The sequence below is a fragment of the Amia ocellicauda genome, chromosome 2, assembly GCF_036373705.1.
Source record: "Amia ocellicauda isolate fAmiCal2 chromosome 2, fAmiCal2.hap1, whole genome shotgun sequence".
Taxonomy (NCBI): Eukaryota; Metazoa; Chordata; class Actinopteri; order Amiiformes; family Amiidae; genus Amia; species Amia ocellicauda.
Window position 1 is genome coordinate 51,831,972 of NC_089851.1, and position 13,114 is coordinate 51,845,085.

Sequence of the window (13,114 nt, forward strand, 5' to 3'; positions counted from 1 at the left end):
ACATGACTATATAAGGTTCTAGGGCCTTTATAGTTACCTCTCTTTCTGCTGATTGCCCAACTCCCCCGTCAATGTCAGAGGTGCTGTTTTCATCCTCACTGCCATGGTCAGGGTCCTCGTCATCATTGTCAGACTCATCAGCAGTGCTGACACCTTCATCTTCATCAGACATCTGGGCAGCTTCACCGGGGCTCAGGAGAGGAATTCCTACACCAGTCTTTTGTTAAACAAACAAATAAAAAAATGTATTTAAATTCACTTTCTCGCTGAAATGTATACAAACACACACACAACCTTTTCTGTTGCAGGAGGAGCCAGGTGTGGCCTGTTTGGTGTGAATTGGGGGTAGGTAGACAAAAGCTACTTAAACAGCTGTTTCTTACTGACAAAATTTAGGCAGTTGACTAGGCAATTGGAACCAAGAGACAAAAAAAAAACAAAAAAACTAACATTTAGAAGCATGTGGCCACTACAGTGTCAGATTTGCAGAATGATTGCCTTCCTGCATGAACTCATCCAAGAAAGTTTCATTTGTGAACGTTGTCAACAGGTTGAAATCCTAGAGATCAAGGTTTGTGATCTTGAGGCTCAGCTTGTCGATCTGTACTGTATTAGGGATATAGAAGAATTGGTCAATCAGCCCATGAGAGAGATGGTGTGTTCTACAAAACCTAGGAGAGTTGAGACCTTAGAGCAGGACAGTGTAGAGAACTGCTGGGTTACAGTAGGTCGTAACCACAGAAAAGGGCATGCACAACCCCTAGAGACACCCCAAGAGCTAGAATTGCTCAACAGGTTCCAACTGCTGGACACAGAGTTGGACAGTGACAGCTCAGAGGGTGATCTGGGGGCAGTTGAGCACCAGAGCACCATGGTGCACACTCCCCCCCAGAAGAGGGAGGTAGTTCTAGTAGGAGACTCAATTCTTGCGGTGTAGATCACACAGTGTGTTCTAGTGACAAGGAGACCCGCATGGTATCTTGCCTGCCTGGTGCTCAGGTTGTAGATCTCCCTAAACTAGTAGACGGGCTACTGGCCAAAGCCGGAGGGAATCCACTGGTCATGGTCTACATTGGAACCAATGACATAGGAAAAGGTAGGACAGAGGTTCTGCAAGACAAATTTAAAGAGTTAGGAACAAAACTAAACAGCAGAACCTCCACGGTAGTTTTCTCTGAAATACTTCCGTTACCACGTGCCAGGCCAGGGAGACAGGCAGAGATTAGAAAGTTTAACACATGGTTGAAAGCTTGGTGTAGGGAAGAGGGGTTTAGGTTTATAGAGCATTGGTCTTTCTTCTGGGATAGATGGGACCTGTACAAAATGGACAGTCTACATCTAAACAGAAGGGGGGCTAATGCATTGGGAGAGCGTATGTGCAGTGAAATTGAGAATCATTTAAACTAGGAACCAGGGGGACAGGGAGCTATGACAATGGGAGATGTTCCTCTAAGGAAAGAAAACAAAGGGAACCCACTAGTAGGAAAGTCCTGAAATGTTTGTACATCAATGCCAGGAGTATAAGGAACAAGATGTTAGACTTGGAAGCCACAGTGCTGGCATGTGACTATGATGTTGTAGGAGTGACAGAAACATGGCTTACAGAAAATGATGGGGATGAATACAAGTTGGAAGGATACACACAGTTTAGGAGAGACAGGCAAAATCGAAGAGGGGGTGGGGTAGCATTATATGTCAAAAATGACATTGAGGCAGAAGAACTCATATTAGATCCCAGTAATGGAACAGAATCTTTGTGGGTGAAACTTTTGAACAAGAGATCTGGAGGATTAGTGGTAGGAGTGTGTTACAGGCCACCAAACTCAGATATTCAGCAAGATGTTGCATTGTACAGTGTAATCAGGACTGCATGTAGCAAGGATGTGGCTGTTATAATGGGATTTCAATTTCCCAAACTTAGACTGGGAAAGCCCAGTGGGGACTACAGAAGCAGAAATCGAAATGGTTGAGATTGTAAATGACTGCTTTCTAACTCAGTTTGTTATTGAACCAACTGGGGAGAGTGCATGTATTGACTTGATCTTTTCAAATGACCAAGACAGAGTCAGGGGGACAGTAGTTAGAGAACCAATGGCAAATTGTGATCACAATATGGTTAGCTTTGAGGCACTTTTAAAATATTATTAGAATATTTTATTGCCATGCTGGAATACCCATCCACGACCCATTTACAATGCCCTGGCTGAGGGAAGGAGGTTCTCACCCAAGATTTGAGAGTACATGGCCCTGTCCATCGTCCCTTTAATGCGGTGCCAGTCCCCTTAGCAGAAAAACACCCCCAAAGCATAATGTTTACACCTCCATGTTTGACGGTGGGGATGGTGTTCTTGGGGTCATTCCTCCTCCTCCAAACATAGCAAATTGAGTTGATGCCAGAGAGCTCAATTTTGGTCTCATCTGACCACAACACTTTCACACAGTTCTCCTCTGAATCATTCAGATGTTCATTGGCAAACTTCAGACGGGCCTGTACATGTGCTTTCTTGAGCAGGGGGACCTTGCGGGCGCTGCAGGATTTCACGGTGTAGTGCGTTACCAATTGTTTTCTTGGTGACTATGGTCCCAGCTGCCTTGAGATCATTAACAAGATCCTCCCATGTAGTTCTGGGCTGATTCCTCACCGTTCTCATGATCATTGAAACTCCATGAGGTGAGATCTGGCATGGAGCCCCAGACTGAGGGAGACTGACAGTTATTTTGTGTTTCTTCCATTTGCGAATAATCACACCAACTGTTGTCACCTTCTCACCAAGCTGCTTGGCGATGGTCTTGTAGCCCATTCCAGCCTTGTGTAGGTCTACAATCTTGTCCCTGACATCCTTGGACAACTCTTTGGTCTTGGCCATGGTGGAGAGTTTGGAATCTGATTGATTGATTGAGTCTTTGGACAGGTGTCTTTTATACAGGTAACAAACTGAGATTAGGAGCACTCCCTTTAAGAGAGTGCTCCTAATCTCAGCTCGTTACCTGTATAAAAGACACCTGGGAGCCAGAAATCTTGCTGATTGCTAGGGGATCAAATACTTATTTCCCTCATTAACATGCAAATCAATTTATAACTTTTTTGAAATGCGTTTTTCTGGATTTTTTTGTTGTTATTCTGTCTCTCACTGTTAAAATACACCTACCATTAAAATTATAGACTGATCATTTCTTTGTCAGTGGGCAAACGTACAAAATCAGCAGGGGATCAAATACTTTTTTCCCTCACTGTATGTGATAAAGAGGTGTTTTTCACCCTTGCTTTAAGATGCATTACTATTTATGTACAGCACAATTAGGCTGGGATTAAATCTAAACTTTGACCCACCTGCTAATAGAAAACTACAGAACTGTACTCAGTTGCAGCTTCATTTTTAGTAAGATGCCATTTTCTTCTAATCATAAATGTAACCACTATGATGTACAGGTTTGTAGTTTGCTATTAGCGGGTGGGTCAAAGTTTTGATTTAATCCGGCCGTTAGTCAGATATCAATTCGTTATTTTAACTTTTTTTATGAAGGTGACCTGCCTGGTATGACCTGAGTTATGGGGATAATGTTTCTATCTCTCACAAATTTAATAAGACAACTTTCCTGGTGTGGTCAGATCTCATTACTTGCCCAAATGTGCCCTGTGTAAACTTGTTGATGACTGACTCTTGACATTGATGCTTCTGTATCAGACAATCAGTAAAATGTTGGTATACCTCAGAGAAAGTTTTTCCAGCCATTGTGGATTGTCAGCAAACCAGTGCTTTTTTCATGCTTTACAGCACAGTCTGGATGTAAATATATAATATTGACCACTGATGCCAACAATCACTCTGGGTCTTCCCACCCCAGATGAGACTATCAGTGGCTGAGAACATCCATGTAAGCAGCGAAGTGTGAAATTGTTTTTCAACCTGCTCATAATGGTACTATCCTCAGGTTTCCAAATAAAGAATAGGTGGAGCTGAAAATACTTTAGTCAAAACAGCGAAACACTGTTCATTGGGAGACATACAGGATGCGATCCAGGCCACAGTCCCAAGGCTTCTAATTCTGTCTTCATCCACACCTTCCACTCTTGAGAACATCTCCAACCCTTGATTCCTTTATCAAAACTAATTGTGTGAGGAGAAGCAAATGATGACACTTGTATGGAAGTAGGTGGTAGGGGTGTACCTTTAGGCAAAATATATGAATAATTTTTAGTCCAGACCACAAAGCTTGCACAGTACACAACTATTTTCTGTAATGGTGCGCTGGCAATGGCACTCACAGTCACAGACTCTGTACCTGCATAAAATATAAAATATCAGTATCTTTTTATAGTGTTTAATTTTTTTCTAAACTGGTAATTATTTAGTGTAAAAGATTAAGAAAAATATGTATATAGTGACAGTACAGACAAAAACTTAGGTTTGTGAAACAACAAAAGCAATGAATTGTGTATTTGTATGCATGTGCACATAATGGTGATTTCAGTACACTTATCAATGAAATGTAAATAGCATACCTTGTGCTTGACCAGATGGAGCCACTTCTGACACCATTGATAACAGTGGTGATGTAGGCTTTACAGGTGGACTTATGTTTTAAAAACAAAGAAATGTTTCAAATGAAAGTTATGTTTATTAAGATTATGCAAGTAATACATATTTACAATCTGACTGGCATACATCCTTGTTGGTAGTGTCACCTCCAGGTGGTCTTGATACTGTAGAATTAGATCGTTCTGAATGTATTAAAAAAAGTTTATTCATATTCTTACTGTGAAGCAGATTAATTGTTAGTGTTAGTATTAGTATGGCAATAACAATATTCCATGTTTAAAGTTTTTATCTTTGGTTGTGCCACCTTATTCACTAATAAGATCATTTCTATGTGAAATGAACATAGATAACTTGTTTCACTTTTGACTAGTTTCAAAATCAAAATAACATAATAAACGTTTACTTACAAGCTTGTGCAGTAAATTTAGATGGTGATATATCTATCATTACCTTATCCAGGTATTCATGACCACTTACAGGTGAAGTGAATAACACTGATAATCTCGTTATCATGGCACCTGTCAGTGGGTGGGATATATTAGGCAGCAAGTGAACATTTTGTCCTCAAAGTTGATGTGTTAGAAGCAGGAAAAATGGGCAAGCGTAAGGATCTGAGTGACTTTGACATGGGCCAAATTGTGATGGCTATACGACTGGGTCAGAGCATCTCCAAAACTGCAGCTCGGGTGTTCCCGGTTTGCAGTGGTCAGTATCTATCAAAAGTGGTCCTAGGAAGGAAAAGCAGTGAACCGGCGACAGGGTCATGGGTCGGCCAAGGCTCATTGATGCACGTGGGGATTGAAGGCTGGCCCGTGTGGTCCGATCCAACAGAAAAAGTTAATGCTGGTTCTGATAGAAAGGTGTCGGAACACACAGTGCATCACAGTTTGTTGCGTATGGGGCTGCGTAGCCGCAGACTAGTCAGGGTGCCCATGCTGACCCCTGTCTACTGCCGAAAGTGCCTACAATGGGCACGTGAGCATCAGAACTGGACCACGGAGCAATGGAAAAAGGTGGCCTGGTCTGATGAATCACGAGTTCAGGGTGTTGACTAGGCCTCCAAATTCCCCAGATCTCAATCAAATCGAGCATCTGTGGTATGTGCTGGACAAACAAATCTGATCCATGGAGGCCCCACCTCGCAACTTACTGGACTTACAGGAGTCCATGCCTCGACAGGTCAGGGCTGTTTTGGTGGAAAAAGGGGGACCTACACAATATTAGGCAGGTGGTCATAATGTTATGGCTGATTGGTGTATATCTAGTAAATAGAAAATATTTAAGTATTTAATTTTTGTTTTTAACTTCATGACATTCGTTACTACTTGAAGTAGTGAAGTAATTACATGCCTGGTTCTTGTGGGGGAGGCACAGACACTGTTGAGGGAACAGAAACAGCCCGAGGGGGCACAGACACCATCGAGGGAACAGAAACAGCCCCAAGTAGCACAGACACTGTTGAGGTAGCTCTAGAAAAAAGATCCCTTTTCCTCTGCAAGTAACTTTGTAGCTTATGCATTTTTGTCCCCGGTACACATTTTCTGCTGAGAATAAATGCAGCATAACCATCGGCTTCGCTTTATCGAAATCTCTCTCCAGGTGTCTTCAGCGCGCACCCCAAATCCAACAAGATTGTCATCTTCAGATTTCTCAGGTCCCATTGGCACATCTTTCTTGTGCGTTTCAAATTTCAGAAGATCCTCAATTTTGTTGTGGCTCAGTGCATAATCAATGAATGACATTAAACTGTCCTTACTGTGTCCTTGTGAAGAAGGAAACCTTTAGCTGTTTCCTCCTGTACATTTGTGATCAGGTACATGGTGTAACCGACATCATTTTCCAGAAGCCATCTGAATGATTTCCCCTAATATCAGCCAAAGTCGGCGCAGTTGGTCTTTGAGACCGTTTTGGATCACGTGCGGAACAGACCAGGGAGGCGCCAACCATGACTCATTTCAAAAAGGGCAAAAGGAGCACTGTTTTTATTGTTTGAGTATTTTACATTACGAAAATTAAACATACAAAGTTTTAATACTCATGATTAAAAACTGTTTTTAAAAAACAATTCTAAAATCATTTCTGAAACTTTTAAAATCCTTAAAAGTTTTAAACAGAACAAGTGAATTCAAAAGTGTGTTCAATATCAAAACAATTTGTATTAAATATGGCAAACTGCCAAAATAGCTATAATGAAAAAAAAAACATCTGATGTGTTGTTTTAAAACGGTAAATGCATTAGACAAAATAAAGAACAAAACATGTTTCTAAAGCAATACAAAACAGTCTAATACATCTTTTTCTAATTTTAAAAACAGTCAGCACATCAGACAAACCATAAACATAAAAAAAAACTCAAAACCCTGTGATTTAAAACCATTTAAAACAAAGACCATAATCAGTCTTTATAAAATTAAAATCAACAATCCTGCAGAGGAGGCCCTCACAGTCCTGATAGAGATGTTCTTTCTATGCTTCCCAGTGCTGATGCTCCACTCCGGACCGGTTCCTGTCTCTGCTGTGCTAACTCCTCTCCGCAGGCCATGGTTGCCTCGCCGGCATCCTCAATCTGTGTGGATGGTGCCTAGGCGCTGGCGCCTCGGCTCCTCACAGACCTGCAGAGAGAGAGAGAGACAGAGAACCAGTCTGGGTGCACATGGGAAGATTCACTCACGTCTGTACTCCTGAGACCAGCGTGTCAAGTCGGACTCTGCTCCTGAGGAGCAGCCCTGAGGTGGGGGCCCAAGGACCCCTGGACCAGACTTATTAGGAGGAGGAGTGCCTTTTACCCCCCCCCTCACCACCTTTGATCTTCTTAACAAGAGGGATGGGGTAGTTGGGGTATCTCTTCCCCTCTCTCTTCCTCTCCTTTGGCTGTCTGGCCAACTCCTCCTCTGTCATGGAGGCTTTGGCCCCTAACATCGAATCCTGGGTGGGGCAGTGCAGTTGTACCCTTGAGCAAGGTACTTCACTTAGATTGCACCAGTAAAATGCCCAGCTGTATAAATGGGTACAAATGTAAGTCGCCCTGGATAAGATTGTCAGCTAAATGACAAAAATAATAATAATAATAATAATAATAATAATAATAATAATAATAATAATAAAAACAGGGACCCCTGGGTGAGACCGTGGCCCTGCCGCTCCTCTATCCCCCTTCTCCGAGGTGGCTAGAGGAGGCACCCTTCTGTGCTGGCGGTTTCGACACCTGTGTGCGCCGATATTCCTGTCCTTTGCCTTTCTTTCTATACGAGCCAGCACCTGATCTAATTCACCCTCCAGCTACAACGGTTCCAGGGCTTTCTTTCTCACCTGCCTGTCGCAGCTGGAGGGAGGGCTGGCTCTCTTCTGCAAGACGGTCTCACCTACACTATCTTTCGACCCGGTTCCCGAGGCTCTGCTCTCCACTCTCACACATGGAGGAGCGGTGGGTCTGGTTTTCTTTTCAGTGGTTTTCAGGGGGCTGGTCCACCAAGGCAGGGCCCGATGTTCCGTTTTTGCTGGAGGAGGGAGTGGAACTTCTGCCTCGGCTCCAGCGAGGGGTGGGCCGGGGGGAGCTCGACTATCTTGGGCTGCCTCCAGAGAGGAGACATTATTTCTCCTCTCTGTCCACCACTTTTCTCTTTTTATTGCTCACCTTCACCCAACCCCCCCCTTCTGACTGTTACCCCTTTCTCTTAAGTGGTTCCTTTGGGGTAGGGGGAGGTTCTGGAGCCAGGTCATATATCTGTTCTTCTTCTCCCTCTCCCTCCTCCTCCCGCGCCGGGCCTCCCTCATGTTCCGGCTCAGGGTCCAGAATGGAATCGTGAGAAGGGAGACCCAACTCTATTTGTGTACGACTGGAGGCAGTTCTTATAGATATGGCCCCCCACAGCTGCAGAGGTAGTAGAGTAACTTTTCTCTGCAGGCGTGTGTCTGGTGACCTCCTCTACACTTACACGTGCACTGGGCAACAACGGGGTCTCGGCCCTGACACCGCCTGCAGAGTTTTGGCATCCCGTCATAGTAGACCAGCCCCCTAGCTTCTCTGATCTGTATAGTATTGGGGAGGTGGCAGACCTTCTCTGGATTCTCCACGCTCCGCCTCAATCGAATCCGGCACTGCCACATTCCCCCCACACACCGTCCACATCCAACATCCAACTATTCGAGTGGAGAGCTCACTGAACCTCTCAAGCCAGATCTTCACGTCCTTGCCTGAGACCATCTCACAGAAAAATTGCACAGTCACTATTCTATAGCAAATATCCGACAGGATTATCATCGCAAAACCCGCCAGCTCCCTGTATTTCTCCCTTCTATACACGCTGTAGCACTCCTCTAGCAAATCATGGTTGACAAAGCTTACCTCGAAGAAGTCTTTGTCTTTATGCGGCAGCTTCACCAGCAAAGCCCATACCTTTTTGCAGGACCTCCCTGCTGAACTGGAGTCTTGACATCCGCTTGTCTCCTAAACTAAACAAAGGAACAGAAAACTAGAGGTAGGTCTCCTGCTGGTGGTGGAGGTTCCAGTGGATTGATGTCAGTGAAAAGGTCTGACTGGAGTCACTGCTCCAGTGGGCTGCGCTGCTTCCCGCTGAGACCTGGTCCTGGTATCCCGTGGGGTGCTGCCTTCATGAAGCCTGCTCTTCGGTCCCACTGGTCCAGGCAGGACCTTCAGATGGTTCATCCTCAGCTGGGCCTCCCTCGCACCGGAACAGGAACACCGCTGGATCAGGAACTCCAAAGGATTCTGGGTCGCCGCCACACTGCCTCTGCTGAAAAAAAAAAGACAAATGCCAATCTCTGCAAAGTCTACTCCATGTCCTCCTTCAGGTGGTGAAGAGAAACCCAATTCCAAGATAAAGGAGCACTGGCTATGTCAAAAGCAGGAATCAAACCCATGCCTCTAGGGGAAACTACAACCTAACCACAGCACCTTCGACCACTTGGCCATCCTGACCACCCGGGAGGGTGCTAGCAAAATGAGTAGCAGTCAAGGACTGCCTTCCGGAGCTTGAGCTGACTGAAGGACACTCACAATGTGGAATAAAGCAGGCAGGGGAGGCAGCGATGCTGCCCTCAACTTTTAGAACTGGAAAAAGACGTGGCGGAAGATATGGGGGCTGCAAGGGCAGCTCCTCATTAGAATACTATTTTATTGTATTTAGTATTTTACATTTACATAAAAACAATTCAATTTTTTAATACTTATGATTAAAATCTTTAAAAATCAATTCTTAAAATCACTTAAAAAAATTTAAAATCTTTGTGATTTTAACGAAAAACAAAACAATTAACTTAAAATAAACGTGCACAAAACAACAAAACAAACGTGATTAAAGCAAAACTGCTCACCAACTTAAAAGTCAAATACATTGAAAATAACTGAAAATGCATTGGACAAAATAAAAAAAACAATTAAAAAGGTAAAAATAAAAAACAAACAAAAAAGGTCCAATGCATTTAAAATTAAATCCAAAACAGTCAATGTATTTGACAAAAGAATATAACAAAACTAAACCAAAAAACCCCTAAAACAATTAGTGGTTTAAAAACAACTAAATCTTTAAAAACAATTAAGATTCATTTTTAAAATCGTTTTAAAAACAATCATCCATAAATTAATTAAAAGATCTTGGACTCGGGCTCCAGCAGGGGGAACTGACCGTCCCCGGAGGTGGGTCCCATCATGGGATCCTGAGCTCCCCCAGATCTTGTATGTGCCAGTTCTTATAGGCTTATAGGCTGCCCTCAACTTTTAGAACTGGAAAAAGACATGGCGGAAGATATGGGGGCTGCAAGGGCAGCTCCTCATTAGAATAGCGTTGAGTATCCCTGCCTGTCATGCGGGAGACTGGGGTTTGATTTCCCGATAGCAGGCTCCTTCTCTGGTTTTGCTTCCCCCACCTAGGGGGGGAAGCCTACACAAAGGACTTGGGAACAAGAAAGAAATGTCACCCCAATGACCAGAGAAAGGAGGAAGAGCAAGAGCAACACAATAATTCCAATAGATTCCAATCTCTATATGTAGATTTATATATTATAAAGTCATAGAGCGAGAGAGAGAGATTGCAAAAAAATGTGTGAGAGAAACAGATTTTACGAATGGGGGCCAACAAGCCTTAGGGGGGCTGGCACTATTCTTTGGCGTCATAGTCAGCAGGATTCAAACCTGCACGGGGAGACTTCAATGGATAACTAGTCCATAGCGGGGGATGTGGAGAAGCAGGTGTATCCCGATGAGGAAGGGACAGGGAGCAGATCGCTTTACAGATCAAGAAGGATATAGGATTAAAAGCGTCTGCTAAACCTACTTAAAATAATGGACGGGGGTGCTTGACTTATTTTTTTCTGCTGTCTGTTTTCTTTGTGTGTGTTACTCACTCTACTTCTATAATGGACACAATTAAAGTATGAATGGATGCGTTAAAGAGAGCGGCTGTGTTTTAGTATGTCAAGCAGAAATGCCTGTCCGTGATCTTTTTAGATGCAGATGCACACAGAGCATGCTAGAGGGGGAGTGGGTCAGGAATTGGAAAGGCGAGATTTGTTTTAGTCATGGGTCAAGACAGAGTGCAGGAGTTACAGTTTTATTTTCAGGGCATTTTAGATTAGTTTCTGTTTTAATGACTGAGGTGGTGGAAGGACGCCTGCTTGTTGTCAAGGCAGTAGTTGAGAGACGATTGTTTGTTTTTATAAATGTATATGCACCAACAAATGGCAGGGAGAGAGTGGGGGGGTTAAAACAGCTTGACAATGACAATTATTGATTTTAATTGCACCCTGCATGACAAACTTGACAGGAACCACACTGAGCCGCACTCCCAGTCTGCCAGGGAGATGAGGGGGCTGCAGGAGAGGCATGACCTGCAGGATGTGTGGAGGAGTTTGTATTTGGCACGCTGCAGGTGGACAGTGCAATGTCCCTGATGGACATTAGCAGGCTGGCAGCAGGCAACCTTCCTGGGTTCTACCGCAGTGTGTTGAGGGCCTGGCAGCTGCTCACAGCCTGACATGTGTACAGCTCCCTCATCTTGCACTGGCTGCTCCAGATGCCCATCATCTGGACCGGGGTGTTCCAGCTGCATGATCTGCTGGCTGGAGGATTGTGGACAGCCTGGAAGGGAAAATGGGTGTGCGCTCCCTGCGCTGGACAGGTATTCTGCTCGGCCGAGGCCGGTGCCACCCTGCCTTCTGAAGGGAAACTGCTGCTGAGGGAGTGTTTCCTCCAGCTCCAGACCCCAGAGCCCCTGTTCAAGTTCCCCAATTTGCTGGTTTCCCCCTTCCCTGAGGTATGATGGAGGCCTCTCAGGGACCCTGTTGAGGAGGGGTCCGCAGGAGTTGTCCCTGGATGGGGCCTGTGTGAAGGCCCGGCACCAAACGCAGCTCTTGCCGCTAACTGACATGCCCTGGAGGGACAGGCTGGGGGGGAGGAGGGGAAGGGGGAGCCAGTATGGCACAGTGTGTATCAGCCACTGCTGAAAAGAGAGCTTGGGATCTGCAGTGGAGAGTGCTCCACGTTATCATTGCCATCAAGTACTTCCTGTTGCTAATTAACGTTGCACAGTGTGACATCAGTTTGCACACCTTTCTCTTTCTTGTTCTCAAGTCCTTTGTGTAGGCTTCCCCCACCACTCCCCGGAATCAATCCCCGGTCTCCCGCAAGACAGGTAGACATACTCACCACTATACTAATGAGGAGCTGCCCCTGGTGCCCCTGCTGCCCCCACATCTTCCGCCACGTCCTTTTACGGTTCTAAATTTGTCAGAGCAAGGTGAGGGCAGCATCCCTGCCTCACCTGCCTACTTTATTCCACCTTGTGAGTGTCCTTCGGTCAGCTCAGGCTGCGGAAGGCAATCCTGGACCACTACTCGCATTCCTAGTACCCTGCCGAGTGGTCAGGATGTCCGAGCAGTCTAAGAGGCTGCGTTCATGTTGCAGTCTCCTCTGGAGTTCAAGTCCCACTTCTGACATATCCAGTGTTCCTTTTGCCCTTCTTCAAACGTGTCAGCAGGAGCACCTTTGTCTGTCTCTGTGGTGTAATCGATTAGCTGTTGACCTTTTCCCCCCACCCCCTGTTATTATTTCTACTTCGGGCGGTCAGCTTGCCAGACTGCGGCTACAGTAACCTTAAGCTGCTTGCTGCGGACGGCCATCTTGGAAAAATGTATTGAGCGTTTAGAAACTTCCTTTCCATTGCCTAGGCCAACATAAACCAAGGCACTGCTAGGAGTCGAACCCAGGGTTTCCTGTTTACGAGACAAGCGCTTTGACCAACTAAGCCACGGTGCCAGGACTCTCCCATTCCCCAGTGCCTACACTCAGGTGTAAGAAACAAAACAAAACAAAACAAATTAAACAAAACAAAACAAAACAAAACAAAACAAAACAAAACAAAACAAAATCTGGATGCAGGCTGCAACAAAGAAAGCACACAGAGGTGAAAATGTAAGGTTGACGGGAGCAACAAGCTCCCTGTTGCGACTGTCCAGGGGCGGCAATGGGAATTGGACGTTAGGTAAGTAGCATAGTAGCATAACAGCAGATCACGGACCACTGTCAATCAGATGCTTGCCTTTCCGTCCATCCATCC

The 13,114-nt window shown here is 44.9% G+C and overlaps 1 non-coding gene across 1 annotated transcript; it reads right to left on the reverse strand.

Moving 5' to 3' along the window:
- Positions 1–12,739: 12,739 nt before the first annotated feature.
- Positions 12,740–12,813, reverse strand: trnat-cgu (transfer RNA threonine (anticodon CGU)). Its single transcript has one exon. It is a non-coding gene; the product is annotated as a tRNA-Thr (tRNA).
- Between the last annotated feature and the right edge of the window lie 301 nt (positions 12,814–13,114).